We start from the raw sequence: 21,271 nt of genomic DNA, 5'->3' as shown, positions 1-21,271 counted from the left end.
ATGGAGTTTGAATTTGCTACGTGATTCTCTGCCCAGAGCCCCTGTTCGGGCTGTGTTCCCTGGTGAACCGATGTTCCGCATTTTTGTTTATTTGTTTGTTCTTTAACAAAAGGTTGTTTTGGTTTGAAATTCAGCAAAAACACACGCTGTATTCGGCTTCCTCTCCATTCAGAATTCAGTAAATTAGTTGTTTTCCAGTCTGCTTCGAGTCCTTGCCTCAAATGAGCCTCCAACAAGATAATGCATTTAAAAGCCCTTGGAAAAGTACCAGGCCCCACGCACATGTGACACATTGTCATCATGCGAGCAGTTCGCTCAGCCCTGCGCCCCGCACCCCCCAGAGCTCAGCTCTGGAGAACGCTGGCCAGGCGGGGGTCCCTGCACCCACCCCGTGGATAGGGCTCCGGAGGGGACGCCCCCCGGGGCCCGGGCCTGCTCTCCCTCCTGACGGCCCCTGGTTCTCTCTTCCCATCTGGGGGGCAGGGGGACAGGGACGTGAGGGCAGGAGCATCCGGGAAGCCAGTGCTCCCTCAAGACGTGGAACAGGTCCTTACGGACTTCCCACTGGGGGGCTGTTTTTGCTTGAGTTCCCACTGGGGTCCTGAGAGCTTTGGGGATGAGTCCAGGGAGGGAGCATTCTTCAGTCAGGAAAACAAAATGAAAAGCAAAACCCCCAGGTTGGAAAGCTCTGAGGCCTGATTTACATTCACCATGAGCACAGTGAGAACACTCACTGTGGGGGAGCCTCCGCCGCCTCGCCCTGCCCCCACCGGGCTGGGGGTGTAGGAGGCCTCCGCTCAGTCACAACTACAGGCCTCTTCTTAATGCGACGCTCTCCCTTTCTTCCAGCGGGGTTTCAGTGGATTTCCGCGGATTTTCTTCCAGTGGATTTCTGCGGTGTCCCCCAGCGTGCTTGGTCCAGGGTGGTGACGGACAGCTTCCTCATCCAGGGGTATCTATGCAGCGCCACCTGTATACAACCCCTGAAAGGCTCACCCTTCTTGTGGGAACCCTGCTCCGGGCCACGGTGGTTCCCAGCGGCCTCAAAGGGGGAGCCGGCCCTGAGGGAGGCTGGACGCAGACCACGCCCCCAGCACCCAGGGGGTTGGGGCTGAGTGAGGCCGGGTGCTGGAAGGATCCCGCAGGCCCACCTCAAATGCGTTCCTAGCAACCCCTGGAAGAGTTTCGTAAGCAGTGTGCCCAGCACACAGCGGGTTATCCTACGTCCACGCAGGGTGTGGGGTGTGGAAGCTAGTACCTGCTGGGAGAGGCTGGGGACCCTCCACCCAGGCGGCCCCTGCCCTGCACCTGATCGCTGCCTGCGGCCACACCTGTGCATCCTTAGCGGCAGGCGAGAGGGCAGCTGGGGGCAGGCTCCCAGCTGCCGGAAGGAAGGCCGGTGGGCCGAGCTCAGCACGGGGAGGGGGCGGGCGCCCGAGGACGCACGGTGCCCACACGGGGCGGTGGGAGCCCGGCTTGCCACCACCCCACGCTTGTCACCAGTTGCCCTGGAAAGCGTGCTGCGGAGGTTCTGAGGGCAGGCAGGCCACAGAGAGCTTTTGTTTGGGGGTTTTTTGTTTTGTTTTGGTTTGGTTTTTTTTTTGTTTTGGAGCTTTTCAGGGACCAGTTAAACTCGGTTCACGTGTAATGGGCCTCAGGTCAGAAGGGCCTGGTGAACACAGTCCTGGCAGCCTCCTGGGCCCCCGAGGAAGGGCCATTTCCTCCTGTGGATGCAAGACAGCGCAGTCCCATTTCCTCCCCAGCTCCGGTAAGAAAACTCACTATAAATAAACAGCCCACAGGCGGCAGTTGAATAGAGGGGACTATCCAGCAAGGGAGAGGGCTTGGGGAGAGGGCCAGCTGGGAAAACCTTTCTCAGGGAAAGGAGATCTGAACTGAGATTGTAAGGATGAATGCGTTTTAAATGATGCGGAGCATGGAAGGATAATATGAGGCAGAGGGAGCTGCGTGCGTGCAAAGGCCCTGGGGTGGGAGCAGCCGTGGCAAGCTAGGGGCACAGAACCGAAGCCAGGTGGCTGGAAAGGAGAAACGGGTGCAGGGAGAGGCCGGGGTGGGTGGTGAGGTGGGGGTGATGAGCAGAGCTGGGGCGCACGCCGTCTTGCAGGACACTGGCGGGAGTGGTTTTTATTCCAAGAGTCGTGGGAGCCATTGAGGAGTTTGGAGCTGACAAGGGACAGGTTGAATCCATACCTTTCAGAGACCCTCTGTCTGGAGCTCAGCAGGGGCCTGCCCCCCAACACACACCCAACGGGGGACCTTCCTCCACACTCCGTTGTAGCTGGGGTAAATTCAAGCTGCAGTGAAGGAAGGCCCGAGCCTCTAAGGAGGGCCCGTGAGAGCAAACGCGGGAGGGGCTGCAGTTCCTAGGTCTCTGACCCCAAAGCCAAATCCACGTCTGTGGTGGGCGCCTCCACATCCCCACCTCCCACGGTGCAGGGGAAGCCGTGGCCCTCTGCTGCTCCCTGCACCTGCTCTGGTCAGGTGACCGAATCGCCCTGGGCGTCAGCCGCATCGTCGGGGGGGGGGGGGGGGAGGAGAGCACGGTACCCACATCCACCACGCAGGGGGCTGTAGAGGAAAAACAGTGTTGGTGGTCACGGAAAAGCCCATGGAGAGCGAGTGTAAGCTCTTGACGAGACTAAAACACAACTGTTGGGGAGGCACCGATGAGCGGCCAGCTCATGTAGGGGGTCAGGCCTTGAAAGAAGGGGCGCACGTGGGAGAGACGCATGCTTCGGCGACTCCCTCCCCGAGGATGCCCCAGCCCTCCGCACAGGGCGGCTGGAAGTCCCGCAGGGAGAGGGCCGGAGGGGGCAGGGGGGAGCTCCGGGCTGCCGGGCAGAGGAACATCCTGGTGATGGGGGCCAGGGGGCGTCCTGCAGGGAAATAAGCAGGGTCTGTGCTTAACAGCCCCTTAAAGCTTGGCGTGATCGTTTCCAGCCACGATAGCATAGAGGCCCTGGATTTGCCCTCCCGCCCTAAATAGGAAAAGCAGACATACGCAGAAAGCAGCGGGTTTTCAGACGCCAGGAAGCGGGCAGCACAAGAGCGTTCTCTCCGGGAGAACGGACGAGAATGCGGGGAGCCCTCCCGCTGCCCCAGCAGACGGCCTGCAGGGACTTGCGGGCGGTCCAGGGAGGAGGAGCCCACTCCGAGCCCAGTGGTCCTCCTGGGTTGGAGGGAGAGAGTCAGACACGCAGGAAGGACCGGGTGCCAGAGCACTGGATGCTGGAAGGCAGGTAGCCACCCAGAGAGAAAGCCATCGGGAGCTCTGCAGGGGCTCCCGACTCTCCACTGAGTCCTGCCCTACCCACAGCCGGGGCAGAGGGTGCCATGAGGGCTCCCGCAAGAGGGGCCTCCCCCCTGCAGTCCCACGCTGGCCTCCGAGCCGACGGGATGTGCACTGGGCGCTTGCGGACAGCTCGCCGGGGCCCGGGAGGCCGAACGGACAGAGGGAGCGCGGCCGCAGAAGGCAAGCAGGAGGCGGCACCGTGGACCTAGCTGGGTACACCGCCTGCTAACACAGAAGGGCGGGCGCGGGAGGGGAGGCGACGGAGAAAAGCAACATCCTCTAGGGCATCTTTGTCGGGATCCAGTCTCCCCACGTAACACAAACAAACAAGATGTCCAGGATGACGATCGGCATTACTCGGCATGGCAAGAACCAGGAAGAGCTGACCAAGTCTCCAGGGAGAAGGCAATCAAGAGATGACATCCCTAAGGTGAGCCAGATGTTGGAATTATTGGACAAAGACTCCGCAGCAGCTGTTCTAATTCACCTTCAGGAGGTAAAGCGGAACAGTCTTGAAACAAAGGGGAAAACCGGACACTCTGGCACAGAAAGAGAAGCTCTAACGAAGAATCGCCACACGTGATGTGGCCTCCTGGGCCGAACCTTGGGACGAAGAAAAGGACGTTCGTGTACAAACTGGCAGAAGCTGAATAAAGTCTGGGGTGTAGTTAACAGGAACATACCAAAGTTGGCGGCTTAGTTTTGGCAAACAGGCCACGGTACCTGGCAACGTAAGACACCAGCCTTAGGGAAAACTGGGGGGAGGGGTATTTGGACACACTCGGTGTGTTTGAAGCCTTTCTGTAGATGTAAATATTTTTGAAAGAAAAGTTAATTTAAAACGGATCCAGGGGCGCCTGGGAGGCTCAGTCGGTTGAGCGTCTGACTGCGGCCCAGGTCGTGATTTCAGGGTTCAAAATCACGGGTTCGAAATTCAGGGTTCATGGGTTCGAGCCCCGCGTCGGGTTCGGTGCTGACAGCTCGGAGCCTGGAGTCCGCTTCGGATTCTGTGTCTTCCTCTCTCTCTGTCCCTCCCCACTGCTCATGCTCTTTCTGTCTCAAAAATAAACATTAAAAAAAAAAAAAATGAATCCAATCAAAATTTTAGAGCAGGGAAACAAAGTATCTGATATAAAAAATTTCACAGGGGATGGCCTAATAGAATGAGAATGACAGGAAGTTTGGAAACAGGATTCACAGATCTTGTCTCCTCCGAAGAACTGAGAGAAAAAAACAAAACCTGAGCGTCTTGGGGACTAATTGATACTCTCACTGTTGAAATCCCTGAAAGGGAAGAGATTGGTGCAGAAAAAAAATTGAACTACTTTGTTGAGGTATGATTGACACAGAAAAAGCTATAGATGTTTAATGCATTGAATTATAGATGTATAATCTATAAATTACAAAAGATTATATTTTAAGTTATAAACTATAGGGGCGCCTGGGTGGCGCAGTCGGTTAAGCGTCCGACTTCAGCTCAGGTCACGATCTCGCGGTCCGTGAGTTCGAGCCCCGCGTCAGGCTCTGGGCTGATGGCTCAGAGCCTGGAGCCTGTTTCCGATTCTGTGTCTCCCTCTCTCTCTGCCCCTCCCCCGTTCATGCTCTGTCTCAAAAATAAACAAAAAATGTTAAAATTAAAAAAAAAAATTTAAGTTATAAACTATAGATAATTGGTGTGTTTGGAGCTGAGAATACACCTGTGACGCCATTGTCACTATCAATGAGGTCCTCCCCCTGCCACCTGTAAGTTTCCCCCGCTTTCTCTGTCCTCTCTTGTGGTGAGAGCACCCGATATAAAAGATCTACCCTTTTAGCAAGTTTTTAAAAGTATACAATATGGTATTTTCTAAACTTTTTTTTTTTTTTTAAGTTTATTTACCTTGAGAGAGAGAGGAAGGAGCAGAGAGAAAGGGAGAGAGAGAATCCTGAGCAGGCTCCGTGCTGTCAGCGCAGAGCCCGACTCAGGGCTCGATCCCACAAACCGTGAGATCATGACCTGAGCTGAAATCAGGAGTCAGACCCTTAACCGACTGAGCCACCCCGGCGCCTCTATGGTATTCTTCATCGTAGGCCCTATATATTATTGGGCATCTCCACAATGTCTTTATTTTGAATGGCCCACACATTTGTAGTTTCTACTGAAATCCAAAAAAAATTTTTTTTGAAAGAATAATGGCCAAACTTTCCCAAATAGATCAAAAAACCTAAATTTCCAGGCTTACAGAATTCCAAACAGGATACACTCAAAGAACCCCCCTACCACCCCCTCCCCCCCACACACATCAGAATGAAGTCACTGAAAACCAAAGATACAGAAAAATATTGAAGGTGGCCAGAGAAGAGGCATATGTTACATGGAAGGAAATAATGGCTGAGGATTTCTCATCAGAAACAGTGGGGAAACAAAACAATATCTTTAAAAATAGGTGACTAACGGGGCGCCTGGGTGGCGCAGTCGGTTAAGCGTCCGACTTCAGCCAGGTCACGATCTCGCGGTCCGTGAGTTCGAGCCCCGCGTCGGGCTCTGGGCTGATGGCTCGGAGCCTGGAGCCTGCTTCCGATTCTGTGTCTCCCTCTCTCTCTGCCCCTCCCCCGTTCATGCTTTGTCTCTCTCCGTCCCAAAAATAAATAAACGTTGAAAAAAAAAATAAAAAAAAAAAAATAGGTGACTAAAGACCTGGCAACTGAGAATTGAAATCCAGCGAAGGCATTTTTCAAGAATGGAGGCAAAATAAAGACACACCCAGAAGAAAAACAACTTCGGAATCCATTCGCGGGGAGACCGGCTCTAACAGAAATGCGGGAGAACGTTCCCCAGACAAGAAGAAAATGATACAGTATAAGACTCACAGCATCAGCAATGAAGGAAGGGCAGCATTAGCAAAGGTGAATATTTGGGCAAATTGACTATTTTTTCTTTTTCCTCCGAAGTACTTTAAACTACATATGACATTAAAAAGCCACCGTGATGTTGGGAGAGTCAATGTCTGTAGATACAACGCACAGGACAGCTATGACAGAGAAGGCGAGGGGAGGTAGCCTGGAGAAGGTAGAGGTTAATCTGTGAGTACATTTTACATGCAGTGGTAAAACATCAACTCTAAACAGACTGTGAAAAGTGAGGTACGGATACCCAAAGCAACAACTAAAAAGTAACAGAAAGAGAGCTAGCCAAAAGCCGTAGACAAAAAAATAAACGAAACAACGTTTCATTTATTTTGTTGAAAACAAGTTTTCAAATATTTCAAAAGGCAGAAAAGGCAACATGGGGCAAAATGAGAAAGGTAGGAAAACCATAAAATGTTAAGATCTGACTTCAACTACAGCAATACTTGTATTAAATGTGAATGATCTAAACACAGGGATTAAAAACAGACATGACCAGATTGGATCCAAAAAAAAAAAAAAAAAAAAAGACCCAGTTAGATGCGGTCTATAAGAAATACACCTTAAATATAATTGTATAGGGACCGGCAAACTGGCCCATAGGCCACATGCAACCTACGCCCTGTTTTAAAGAATGGTTTTCACAAGTTTTAAGGGCTACAAAGGAGAGGAGGAGGAGGAAGAAACAGAAACCATAGCTCCCTCTCTCTCTGCCCCTCCCCCGTTCATGCTCTGTCTCTCTCGGTCTCAAAAATAAATAAACGTTAAAAAAAAATTAAAAGAAAAAGGGGGGGGGCACCTGGGTGGCTCAGTCGGTTGGGCGTCCGACTTCAGCTCAGGTCACAATCTCGCGGTCCGTGAGTTCGAGCCCCGCATCGGGCTCTGCGCTGATGGCTCAGAGCCTGGAGCCTGCTTCCGCTTGTGTCTCCCTCTCTCTCTGCCCCTCCCCTGTTCATGTTCTGTCTCTCTCTGTCTCAAAAATAAATAAACGTTAAAAAAAAAAAATTAAAAAAAAAGAAACCATAGGTGACCACAAAACCAAAAATATGTTATTTACTGGCTCTTTACGGTAAAGGTTTGCGGGCTCATATTGATGGATTAAACATAAAGGAATGGAAAACAATATACCAAATTAATCCTAATCAAAATAAAGCAGAAGTGGCTACATTCATGTCAGAAAGAGAGGACTTCCAAGAAAACTACCAGGTCAAAATAAGGCTACTACATGATGATAGAAGATTCCGTTTCCAAAGACCCAACAATCCCAAATATGGACGTCCCCGATGGCAGAGCCCCAAACCACGTGGGACAAAATTGGACTGAACTGAAAGAAGAGATAGACAACTCCACAATTATATTTGTGGACTTAATCGCTTCATTCTCAGTGATCAATGGCATAAGACAGAACATCAGCAAAAATATGAAAGACCCAGGTAACATATCGGTTTGGTCCACTTGATAGTTCTAGACCGCTGCAGCCAATGGTAACAGAATACTTATTCCGTCCAAGTGCAAATGGGGCATTTATTAAAATACATCATATTCTGGGTCATGAAAAAACTAACCTTAAATTAGTTTTAGGAATCCAAATGAAAAGGAATTAAAATGTTCTCTGACCATAACGGACGTAAACTGGAAATCAATCAAAGATATCCGGAAAATCCACAAACGTTGGGAAATTAAACAACATACATCTGAATAACCCATGGATCACATAGGAAGTATCAAGTAAATAATCGAGGATCCCACCGTAGAAACTGGAAAAAGAGCAAATTAAACCCAAGGAAAGAAGGAAAGAAAGAATATATAGGAGCAGAAACTCATATAATTAAAAATAGAAAAATAGAGAAAGCAAGTGAACCCAAAAGTTATTTGAAAAGATCAGTACACTTGATGACTTTCTAGACAATCTGACCAAAATAAAGATATAAACTGTAAATATCAAAAAAAAAAGAAAAAGAAAGATGGCCTATCCCTGCAGGTGCTACAGATATTAAAAAGATAATAAGGTGATCTCTCTATGCCATAAATTCAATTTAGAAGATGTGGACAAGTTAATTGAAAGACACAAAACACCAAAACTCATTCAAGAAGAAAGAGGTAACCGGGATATGCCTATATCTATTAAAGAAATTGAATTTTTAGTGTAAAATCTTCCAACAGCAAAAACTCCGGGCCCAGCTTATTTCCAAGGCAAGTCCTCCTCAACGTTTCATGAAGTAATAATATCAGTTCTGCTGAAGCTCTTCCAGAAACTAGAAGAGGGGAGAACACTTTCCGGCTCATTTTATGAGGCCGGCGCTACCTTGATATTACAACCGGAGATATTAGAAGGAAACCAAAGATCGATACACCTCGTGAACGTGTACACAAAAAGCATCAACAAAATATTGGTGAACCAAAAAAATACTGGTGAATCAAATCCAGCAACATACAAAATGGCAACGTGCATCATCGCCAAATGGGGTTTACTGGGTACGACACGGTACTTGACAAAATTGAACATCCGCTTACGATAAAGAGTCTCTAAACGAGGAACAAAAGGGTCCTTCCTTAACCTGGTGAAGGGCATCTACAAAACAAAACGGCAGCTAATATTGCACTTAATGGTGAAAGGCAGAATTTCTGTCTTAGCGGATGAAAAGGGTCCTGAAGGTGGACGGCAATGGTAGTACGTTAAGAATGTATTTAATACTACTGAAAGTATACACTTAAAAACGATTACACGGTAAATCTTTTATTTCTGTATTTTACCACAAATTTTTTTTTTAATGGAAAAAAGTGCATTGTATCATCCCTGGTATAAACGTTAAAAACAAAGCGTAGGGGTGCCTGGGTGGCTCAGTCGGTGGAGCGTCCGACTTCGGCTCAGGTCATGGTCTCACAGTTTGTGAGTTTGAGCCCCGCGTCAGGCTGTGTGCTGACAGCTCGGAGCCTGGAGCCTGGAGCCTGCTTTAGATCCTATGTCTCCTTCTCTCTCTCAAATAAATAAATAAATAAATAAATAAATAAATAAATAAATGTAAAAAAAAAAAACAAAAACAAAGTGTTAAAGTGCCTATTTTAAACAATAGCAAGGAACTAAAATGGACTATGAGAAATTAAAAAAAAAAATTTGTCAACCCAAGAGAAGGCAAAAAGCAGAGAAGGCAAAAAAAAAAAAAAAGACACATTAAAAACACAGAGCCAAGGGTAGGCTTAAACCGACCTTATCAATCATTCTATTAAAATACAGATGGGCTGAACAACTCCAATTAAAAGGCAAATCTTGTCCGACTAGATTTAAAAATGCAAGCTCCAACTATGTGTGATCGATAAGAAATAATGAAAACATAAAGACATAGTGGGTTAAAAGTAAAGGGACGGAGAAAAATAGACTATGCAAACAGCGAGCACAATTAAGTTGGTCTGGTTACACTAATATCACACAAAAAGTAGACCGTAAGGAGTATTACCAGAGAGAAAACGCAACGTTTCACGATGGTAATGAAAACATTTTGCGGTCCATCAGGAAAGCATCACAATCACACATGTATACGTACTTAGTACCAAAATTTCAAAATACACGAAGTGAAACTTCGGTCGAGCCAAAGGGATAGAGCAATTCGCAGTCATAAATGGATTTTTAACACTTCCTCTCTGAAACCAATAGTAACGCTAGACCCAAAAAATCAGCCTGTAGAAGATTCTAGCGACGTTGTCAAGCACCTCTCCTTAGGGACCTTTGTGGAACACCAGACCCAGTAACTGTAGCATATCCCTTCTTTCGTGTACACGTGGAAAGACCTACGTGGCACGGTCTGTGCATCGGGATAGACCGTATGCTGGGCCCCAGAACGTCTCAGTAAATTTCAGACGATTGAAAACTTGCAGAGGTGTTTTAATCTTTCTATGAACACAGCGGAATTAAATGAGAAATCAATAAAAGAGATATACAGAAAAGCTCCCAAATACTTGGAAATTACGCAACACATGTTTATTTTTTTATTTTTTTATTTTTTTTAAATTTTTTTTTCAACGTTTATTTATTTTTTGGGGGACAGAGAGAGACAGAGCATGAACGGGGGAGGGGCAGAGAGAGAGGGAGACACAGAATCGGAAACAGGCTCCCGGCTCTGAGCCATCAGCCCAGAGCCCGATGCGGGGCTCGAACCCACGGACCGCGAGATCGTGACCTGGCTGAAGTCGGACGCTCAACCGACGGCGCCACCCAGGCGCCCCAACCATTTCTTTTTTTTTTTTTTTTTTTTTCAACGTTTATTCATTTTTGGGACAGAGAGAGACAGAGCATGAATGGGGGAGGGGCAGAGAGAGAGGGAGACACAGAATCGGAAACAGGCTCCAGGCTCCGAGCCATCAGCCCAGAGCCCGACGCGGGGCTCAAACTCACGGACCGTGAGATCGTGACCTGGCCGAAGTCGGCCGCTCAACCGACGGCGCCACCCAGGCGCCCCTAAACACACGTTTAAATAACACATGCATCAAAGAGGAAATCACAAAGGAAATCTTAAACACCAAACCGAACCATCGCGAAAGTTCAACGTGCCAAAACTCGCCAGATGCCGTCGAAGCAGCGGTGGAGGTCTACCTGTTGTTTTCGTTTGTAGGGGAAAAGAGAGAAAGGTTTCAAACTCAGTGATACAATTGTTGCCTTTCAGGAAGCTAGAAGGAGAAGAGCAAATCAGGCCCGAGCACGAGAGTGAAGAAAATAATAACGATAAAAGCAGAAACCCGTAAGGTAAAAACAAGCCACAGCTAAGACGGGGGTGCCTGGGTGCCATACGCGATGCCTCACGCGTTGCGACATCTTCGCGCTGCGGGTCTCGAGAGTCCAGACGGTTGCCGGCCCAGCGTGAGCTCCAGGCAATGGTCTCCCTGTTGGTTTCTCGAGGTGTTTTTCCGCTACCTCGATAGATTCCTTGGCCACATGCGGTGATCACCACTCGGCTAGCCTCAGGGGGAACGCTCTGCCAGTTGTCTAGTGTCTTCTCTGCGTTCGGCTTTCTCTCCTTTCTCTGACTCACGGGTCCTCACCACTTGGCTTCCCTGAACCCCAAACTCTGCTCAGTTCATGGAGACCAGGACTCTGTTTGCATTCCCAGTCCCTGCGCTGTGGCCTTGAGACTCTCCAGCCACAAGGAAAAAAGAAAAAAAGAGGAAACGGAAAACAGATGGGAGATAGGAAAGCAGGCGACAAGATCACTTAAACTCAACCGTATCCCTTCTCACATTAGCTGCAAATAGTCTAGACGCACCAGTTAAAAGGAAGAGATTGCGGCCCTGGATGTAAAAAATAATACCCAACTCTGTGCTGTCCACCAGACACTCACTACAAGATTTATGAGGAGGAGTGAAAAGATAGATACAATTCGAATGCTTCCCGAAAGAAGGCTGGAGCCTCTCGGTTGAATGCGACAAAGCGGGTTTACGGGTGAAGAATATTACAGGGCTAAAGAGGACCATTTCATAGTGCTAAAGGGGACTGTTTATCAAGAGAACCTAATCGTCCTGAATATGCACACGCCAAGTAATAGGGCTTCAAAAGCTGACAGATTTCAAAGGAGAAATAGACAAGTCCAGAGTTAATTGTGGTTTTCAGCAGCCTTCTCTTGATAATTGGTAAAACAGACAGAAAGTCAGGGAAGATATAGAACACTGTACTGTCATTGACCACAGTAGGAGACACGTTCTCTTCAAGGGCACCGAAAACATTCGTCACAATAGATCATACTGTGGACCGTAAAACAACGTGCAGTAAATTCAGAAAGATTGAAATTATGCAAATAATATTCTCTGAATGCAGCGGACTTAAATTAGAAATCCATATCAAAATATCTGGAAAATTGCAAACATGTAAAACCCAAGTGTATACTTCTAAATAATCCATCAGTTAAAGAAGAAATCACAATAGAAGGGATGAAATATTTGAACTGACGAAAAATTGAAACACGACTTCCAATTTGTGGGTTCAGAAGGAAACTTCAGACAGTAAAACACACATGTTAGAAAAGTAGGAAAAAACTTGAGTGACCTAAACTTCCACCTTGAAAAACAACAACGAAAGGAAAGCGAACCCCAAATGCAGGCGAAAGGTGAAAAACAGTGCAGAAAACTCAGTAAAATCAAAAGCTTATTTTTTGAGAATATCAGTAAAATTGGTAAATTTCTGTTCAGATTGATCAAGGAGAAAAAAGAAGATAGATATAAACTGCCAATAACAGAATTAGAGACCATCACTGAAGATCCAATAGAGATGAAAAGGGTATTAAGTGAATATTATGAACAAGGTCTTGTCGGTAAATTCAGTAACGGAGATCAAATGGACACATTCCTTAAAAGACACAGGCTGCCGAACTCACTCAAGATGAAACGTATAACCTGAACAGTCCTATAACTGTTAAAAGAAATTGAATTTGAACTTTAAAACCTTGGGGCGCCTGGGTGGCGCAGTCGGTTAAGCGTCCGACTTCAGCCAGGTCACGATCTCGCGGTCCGTGAGTTCGAGCCCCGCGTCGGGCTCTGGGCTGATGGCTCAGAGCCTGGAGCCTGCTTCCGATTCTGTGTCTCCCTCTCTCTCTGCCCCTCCCCCGTTCATGCTCTGTCTCTCTCTGTCCCAAAAATAAATAAACGTTGAAAAAAAAAAAATTTAAAACCTTTTCGCAAAGACAACTCCAAGCCCAAATAGCTTTGCTAGTGAATTCTCCTGAACATTTAAGGAAGAAATAACACCAATTCCATGCAAACTCATCCAGAAAATACAAGTGAAGAGTACCCTTCAAAACTCATTTACAAAAGCCAGCACTGCTCTGAGATCAGAACCAGACAAACACATTATAATAGGAGAAAGCGACAGAACAGTACCCCTCGTGCACATAGATGCAAACCACCCCCAGAAGATCCTTGCAAATTGAATCCATTCGTTTATGCGTGTAATATCTCATAACGAGGTGAGATTTATCCCGGGAACTCAGACCGGCTTAATATTAGAAGATAAATCAACGTAATTCCTATCTACAGACCAGAGACGAAAACCAGATGATCATCTCAACAGGTACAAAATTCAATATCCATCCACAGTAAAAACTCTCAGCGAGCTAGGAATAGAAGGGATATTAACCCAATGATGAGCAACTACAGAAATCTTCAGCTAACGTCATAATTTACAATAAAGGATGGGATGCTTTCTTAAGATTAACGCAGTGCTGGGAGTTGAAGCTACCGTAATAAGGCAAGGCAAGGAAATCAAAGGCACACAGAGACTGCCAAGTACGGATAAAGCTGTCTCTATCTGCACGTGACTTGACGGTCTACGTATGACATTCACATCAACTCCAAACCCCACCCCCCCGCCGCCCAAACCTCCTACCAGTAATAAATGTTCAGCAAGGTTGCAAAACCGAAGATCTACGCGCAAACATCGATTGCATTTGTATCTGCTGACAAAGAACGCGTGGAAACCAACATTTAAAACAGAATGCTGGGCTTCTGGTTTCCAGTCTGGCACAGAAGAAGCTAGAAGTTGCCGCTCTGTCCTGAAAGCAAGCACAAGCATGAACAGACTGAAAAAAATTGACAGGCTGTCTCAGGTCTGTCAGAGTGAGGTCACAGGGCAAACAGCAACTCGAAGAGACCAACAGGGAAAAACAGTGCATCACCAGTCGCCGGGGCAGAAACCCACCCCCACGGACCTCTGGGGAGCCAGCGACCAGGTAGGGAAAACCAAACTCTTAAATTGACAAACTGTGGGAGGCTTGGCGTGGACAAGTGGGAGAGACTCCAAGGGGACCCAGTCCCTGGGAGGCCCCATACGTTTGTGTATTTTACCTCTACAAGGTCGGCCAGACCCTCCCAGTGAGTATCAGAGAAAGATTCCCTCATCCTCCTGGCAGGGGCAGGAACCATTTTGAAATAAGACCGAGCACTGTGCTCTTGATCAGGTGTGACCTCCGAGAAACTGTTTAACCAGAGACTAACTTGCTAGGGTTTCGTCTGCACCTTACTGACCGGGAGGAGGGAAACGCCAAACTCCAGCCCATAATAGCCATCCTGCCCCACCTAAGGAGTTGGGGGGAAATGAGAAGCATGTCTGAAGTTCACGGAAGGATGATCCATGAAAAGAAAAGTGACAGGCTATATTTCATCAAAATTAAAAATTTCTGCACTGTGAAAGACACTGTCAAAAAAAAAAAAAAAGAAAGAAAGAAAAGATAAGCCAAAGGCTGCAAGAAAGTATATGCAAAAGGCATGTCTGATAAAGGAACTGTGCTCCCAAATATATGAGACTCTTGTTTTTAAATTTTTTTAATGTTTATTCATTTTTGGGAGACAGAGAGTGAGCGGGGGAGGGGCAGAGAGAGAGAGAGAGAGAGGGAGAGAGAGAGGGAGACACGGAATCGGAAGCAGGCTCCAGGCTCCGAGCTGTCAGCACAGAGCCCGCCGTGGGGCTCGAACTCACAGGCCGCGAGATCATAACCTGAACCGAAGTCGGACGCTTAACCTACTGAGCCACCCAGGCGTCCCTGTAAGAGACTCTTAAAGCTCAACAGCAAGAAAACAAACAGCTTGATTTCAAAATGGGCCAAAGACCGGAAGCAAAGACACCTCGTGCATGATATAAATATGGCAACTCGGCATACGAAGACCTGCCCCACATCACGTCATCCAGGAAATGCAAACTGAAACAGGGAAATACCACTACTCACCTCTCAGACCAAAATCCAGAGTACCAAAAACGCCGAATGCGGGCGCGGGTGTGGAGGAGCAGGAACCCTCATTCGTTGCCGGTGGGACCGCAAAATGGCGCGGCTACCTGGGGAGACATGTTGGCCGTTCCTTCGGAAACTAAATGTGGTCCTACTAGGCCGACCCAGCAGTCGTGCTCCTTGGTTTTTCCCCGAAGGCGTTGAAAACCCATGTTCACACAAAACTCGCACACGGATATTTGTAGCAGCTTTGTTGACAGTTACCAAAACTTGGAAACAACCAAGATGTCCTTCAGCAGGTGAATGGATAAACGACCTGTAGTACATCCAAACAACAGAACATCATTCAGGGCCAAAAGGATATGAGCTCTCAAGCTACGAAGAAGAAATTTAAACGCATGTTACTAAATGAAAGGAGCCGATCTGAAAAGGCTACATCCAATTATACGACGTTCTGGAGAAGGCAAAACTATGGAGCCCGTAGAAAGAGCAGTGGCTGTGGGGCTGGGGGGTAGGGAGGGGTGAACAGGGGGAGCACAGAGGATTTTTAGGGCAGTGAAACCACCCTGGACGATACTATAATGGTGGATACATATCATTATACATTTGCCTAAACACCGCACCAAGAGTGAACCCTTCTGTAAACTATAGATTCTGAGTGATAAGGCTGGCTCGGTGTAGCATCAACTGTATCAAGTGACCCCCTCTTGGGGGGAGATGCTGATAATGAAGGAGGCTGTGCCCGTGGCCAGGGGGCATGTGGGAGCTCTCTACGCCTTCTGCTCCGTTTGGCTGTGCCCCCAAAACTGCTCCCCCAAAGCAGCAGTATTTACAATTGCTCCAAGGAAAACAACGTACTTAGTGGCAACTTAAAAGACAAACAAACAAACAAGAAACCTGTGCAGAATCTAAATGCTGAAAATTATAAAATACTGAAGAACTGGAGATCTAACCAAATGGAGAAACGTGCCATTATTTATGGATTAGAAGATTCAATAGAAGAAAGATGCCGATTCACCCCAAACTGGTCTATGCGTTTAAGGCAATTCCAGTCCAAGTCCGAGTGTCGTTATGGACATGGGAAAGGATATTCTAAAACGTACATGGGCACTGGCCCTAAGACAGCTAAAACAAGAAGAGCCAAGCAGGAAGAAGGGCTTTACCTGACGTGAAGGCTTGTTCTGGAGCTACAGGACTCCAGACAAGTGTGGGATTGGTGGAGGAGGACGAAGAACCCGTACACGGACCCACACGCACAGGCCTGACTGACTTCTGACAAAGGTGTGAGAGCTATTTCACAGAGGAAGGACGGCCTTCCCACTAGCGGTGCCGGAGGAGGGATTCGATCTCCGTCGGCAAAATAACGAACCTTGAGCCAAATACTACGCATCAAACATTTGGAAGAATACAAAAGGGAAAACCTTCAGAGTGTGGCGCCAGGCAAAGAGTTCTTCCCCTCGTTCTCCAAAGCATGATCCGTGGAAGGAAACACAAAGTGAGCCCCATCACAATTTGAAAACTCTCCTCTGCCGAAGACTCTGTTAAGAAGACAAAGGGGCTACGAACTGTAAAAAAAAATATCTGCAAACCACATATCCAACCAATGACTTATGTCTAGAAGGCATAAGGAATCCTTGGAACTCTGAAAAGTCATAATACGGGCAAAAGACATGAATAGACATCTGACTGAAGGGGGTGTTGTAGAGAGCAAATAAACACACGCAGAGTTGTTCGTCATCCTTAGCCGTTAGGGAAATGCAAATGAAAACCCTAATGAGCCACCACGGTATGTCTATCAGAATGGCTTAAAAAACAGTGATAATATCAAATGCTGGCAAGGATGTAGAGAAACAGTTTATTTTTATTTATTTTGTTGTAATTTAATGTTGTATTTATTTTTGAGAGAGGGAGACAGAGTATGAGCAGGGAAGGGCGGGGAGAGAGGAAGACACAGAATCCGAAGCAGGCTCCAGGCTTCAAGCGGTCAGCACAGAGCTGACGTGGGGCTCGAACCCATGAACCGTGAGATGGTGACCTGAGCCAGAGTCAGACGCTCAACCAACTGAGCTACCCAGGCACCCTGAGATACAGTTTATTGAACCATGCACCCAGCGACGCTCATCTGCATTGGTTCTCTTTTGTCTATGATTTAGACAGAATGGCTTAACAAATAGTGATGATATCCAACGCCGGCAAGGATGTAGAGAAACCGGTTCACGTATGCACTGATGGTGGGAGCGTCAAATGGCACGGCCAGTCTGGAAAACAACGTGGCAGCTTCTTATGAACCACAATTGCAACATGACCTAACAGTTGCACACGTGGGCATTCATCCAGAGAAATGGAAACCTGACGCTTATACAGAAACCTGTACAAAATGTTCACGGCGTCTTTATTCATAATAGACAAAAAGGATGGGGCACCTGGGGGGCTGAGTCGGTTGAGCAGCCGACTTCGGCTCAGGTCACGATCTCACAGTTTGTGAGTTCGAGCCCCGCGTCAGGCTCGTTGCTGTCAGCGCAGAGCCTTCTTGGGATCGTCTGTCCGCCCCCTCTCTCTACGTACGCCCTCTGCTTGCACTCTCTCTCAAAAATAAAAAATAAACATTAAAAAAATATTTTAAAAATAATAGACAAAAAAAAACACAATACAGATGAGCGTCACTGGGTGCACGGTTCCATAAACTATGGTATATCCATACCGTGGAATACTACTCAGCAGCGAAAAGGAACTAACTGTTGACATATGCCACAACTTGAGTCGTGAGAGAATTATGTTGGGTGGGCCTCATCACAATGTAAAAAAAAATTTTTTTTAATTTTTTAAAATAAAAAAAAAAATTTTTTTTTAATGTTTTCCCAAAGGCACCGTTAAGAAAAGACGAAGGCAAGCCATGACCTGGGAGAAATATTTGCAAAACAGATAATTGACAAAAAGGCTTTTGTCCGCAATATATAAAGACTTCTTACAATGCTTCAAAGAGAAGACAAAAAAAATTTTTTCTAATGGCCTTAAGATTTGAACACATGTTTCACCAAAGAAGATACACAGATGGCAAATAAACACATGAAAAGATGTTCAATATCATCTGTCAGTCGGTAACTGCAAATTGAAACTATAATATAAAATTTAAACTACAATAGAAAAACTATTACAGGATAAGGGTCCGTCTATGTTTTTAAAAATTAGCCATGGAATGTTGGAGAAGATAGAGAGCAACTAGAATTCTCATGCAGTGCTGATAAGAATATAAAATTATATGATTACTTTGGAAAACAGTTTAATAATTTCTTAAAAAGTTTAGGAAAACCTTACTATACAATCTCATTCTAGGGAGAGACATGAAATCATATAACCGTGCAAGGGTTTATACACAAATGTGGAGAGTAGTTTCATTGATTATGGGCAAAAACTGGAAACCACTTCAATGTTTATCACCAGGTGAACGAAGAAATACATTCTGGCATTTCTTTTTTTCTTTTTTAATTTTTTATTTTTGAGAGAGACAGAGACAGAGCTTGAGCGGGGGAGGGGCAGAGAGAGAGGGAGGCACAGAATCGGGAGCAGGCTCCAGGCTCCGAGCTGTCAGCACAGAGCCCGACGCGGGGCTCGAACCCACAAGCTGTGAGATCATGACCTGAGCCGAGGTCAGACGCTCAACTGACTGAGCCACCCAGGCGCCATTTTGGCATTTCTTTAGAACATTATACTATTTAGCCGTAAAGAAGAACGAGCTTGTGATGCGTGCAATAGTATGAATAAATCTCAAAGTCATGCCGAGTGAATTTGTCTATATATACTTCTGGAAAATGCAAACGAATTGATAGCTACAAAGTGCAGATCAGTGGTTGTATGGAAACGAGGGTAGAGGCGGGAAAAGAGCTACTATGGTGAGGTATGAGCAAACTTTAATGGGTGATGGCAATATTCGTTATCTCGATTGTGGTGACGGTTTTACAGAGCTATGTGTGTGTCAGCACTCGTCAAATTGTAAACTTTAAGCATGTGCAGTTTATTATATGTCGATTCTAGTTCAATAAATCTCCTAAAATCCCTAGCAGAACTGATCTAGAAATAAGGGGGGAAACTCACAAACTACCAGTATCTGAAATGAAACCTAAAACAAAAGAAACATAGGGGCGCCTGCGCGGCTCAGTCAGGCAGGCAGGCTGCCTTTGGCTCAGGACATGATCTCACAATTTGTGAGTTCGAGCCCCGCATCGGGCTCCCTGCTGACCGTGCAGGGCCCGCTTCAGATCCTCTGTTCCCCTTTCTCTCTGCCCGTCCCTCGCTTGCTTGCATACACACACACACTCTCCCTCTCTCTCAAAAGTAAACAAAAGCTTTTTTTTAAATGAAAATCAATTTAAAAATGTACCCAAAAAAGCCAAAGCAAACGTAAAAGACATAAAACAAAGTGTAGGGTGGATATTATGAGAGACTCTATGACGATACATTCAACGACTTATATGAAGTGGATGAATCCCTTGAAAAACATTACTTACCCAAACTGATACAACCTGAAATAGACACTCTCAATTGTGCGATGTCTGTTAACGAATTTGGATTTACTATTGGTTTCTTTTCACAAGGAAATTCGAGGCCCATAGTGTTTTACTGGCGAGTACTATTCAATACACAAAGAAAAAATAATAATGCAACTTTTACACAAACTCTTAGAAAACCGAGAAGGAAGCATTTGTCAAATCATCTTACGAAGTCAGCATAATCCTGACACCAGAAGCTGACAGAGGCATTATTAGAAAACTATAGACCAATGTTCTTCATGAAACAGACTCAAAAATCCCCAACATAACATTAGCAAAATGAATTCAATGGTAGGCAAAATGATGCTGCATCATAATTAAGGAGAGTTTTTTCAAGGAATGTAAAGGTCATGTAACATTTAAAATCAACCAATTCTAACTCACCATGTTAATAAAATAAACGGGCAGGGGGCGCCTGGGTGGCGCAGTCGGTTAAGTGTCCGACTTCAGCCAGGTCACGATCTCGCCGTCCGTGAGTTCGAGCCCCGCGTCGGGCTCTGGGCTGATGGCTCGGAGCCTGGAGCCTGTTTCCGATTCTGTGTCTCCCTCTCTCTCTGCCCCTCCCCCGTTCATGCTCTGTCTCTCTCTGTCCCAAAAATAAATAAACGTTGAAAAAAAAAATTAAAAAAAAAAAATTTTAAATCAACCAATTCTAATTCACCATGTTAATAAAATAAACGGGCAAAACCATATGGTCATTTCAAAGGTACAGAAAAGGTATCTGACAAAATTCAGTGCTTATTCATGACCAAAGCTGTCAGCAAACTTGGACAAAAGAGAACTTTTTCAATCTGATAAGGGATGTGCGTATATGAAAATCCTAGTTCACGGTATGGCCACAGACCACCCCATAACACAACAGAAACGAGCCAATCAAAAAGGAATGACTAGGCATATAGAGCTACCAGCCAATAAGGGTAGAACCTGAGAAGAAACAAGGGAGAAGAAAGTGGGGGGCGGGGGCGACCCAAACCTTATAAAACAAAGACCCTAACCTATGTCACAGGCATTCACTTTTGAATGCCTCCTCTCTGTAAAGAGAGCTTTCATACTATTCTTCCTTTCTGACCTTGTACTCTAATAAACTTTTGCCTTAGAAAGAAAGAAAGAAAGAAAGAAAGAAAGAAAGAAAGAAAGAAAGAAAGAAAGAGGAAAGGAAGGAAGGGAAAGAAAGAAAAGAAAAAAGAAAAGAGAGAAAGAAAAGGAAAAGAAGGATACAAAAGAGAAGGAAGGAAAGAAAAGAAAAAGAAAATAAAAAAGGAAAAGAAGGAAAGAAGAGAGAAGAGAAGGAAGGAAAGAAAAGGAAAAGAAAAGAAAAAAGAAAAGAAAAGGAAAAGAAAGAAAAGAGAAGGAAGGAAAGAAAAGAAGGAAAAGAAAAGAAAAGAAAAGAAAAGAAAAAAGAAAATAAATCCTAGTTGACATCTTATTTGTTTCTGAAATACTGAAGGCTTTTCCCCTAAAATTGGGAACAAGAATAGAAAGTCCATTCTCACCGCTATAATAAAGCAATAAAAATAAAAGTTGTATAGATTAGAAAGAAAACACGAGCCTCACCATGCAGACAGATGCTCTAACTCAAGGAAAATCTTAAAGAATATAGAAAAATAACCACTGCGACCAGTAAGTACTGTTAATAAGGTCCTTGGATAAAACATATAAATCAATTCTATTTTTTATTTTAGCAGCAACTAGTTGGAAATGAAATTTTGAAACGATTCCCTTGATAATAGCACCAAAAACATGAAACACTTAAGAATAATTTTAAAGGTGTGCACGACCTGCATATTAAAACGTAAGAAACAGGGGCAGCTGGGGGGCTCAGT

At 45.8% G+C, this 21,271-nt stretch overlaps 1 long non-coding RNA gene across 1 annotated transcript in view; it reads left to right on the top strand.

The window, feature by feature from the left end:
* Positions 1-1,435: 1,435 nt before the first annotated feature.
* The window catches only part of LOC123579936, an 89,593-nt gene continuing 69,757 nt past the window's right edge, over positions 1,436-21,271 (top strand). Inside the window, exon 1 of the long non-coding RNA XR_006703021.1 lies at positions 1,436-1,768. This is a non-coding gene — a long non-coding RNA (uncharacterized LOC123579936). The remainder of the gene's footprint in view (positions 1,769-21,271) is intronic.

The sequence above is a fragment of the Leopardus geoffroyi genome, chromosome A3 (assembly GCF_018350155.1).
Source record: "Leopardus geoffroyi isolate Oge1 chromosome A3, O.geoffroyi_Oge1_pat1.0, whole genome shotgun sequence".
NCBI classification, from domain to species: domain Eukaryota; kingdom Metazoa; phylum Chordata; class Mammalia; order Carnivora; family Felidae; genus Leopardus; species Leopardus geoffroyi.
This window is presented reverse-complemented; position numbering and strand designations above follow the sequence as displayed.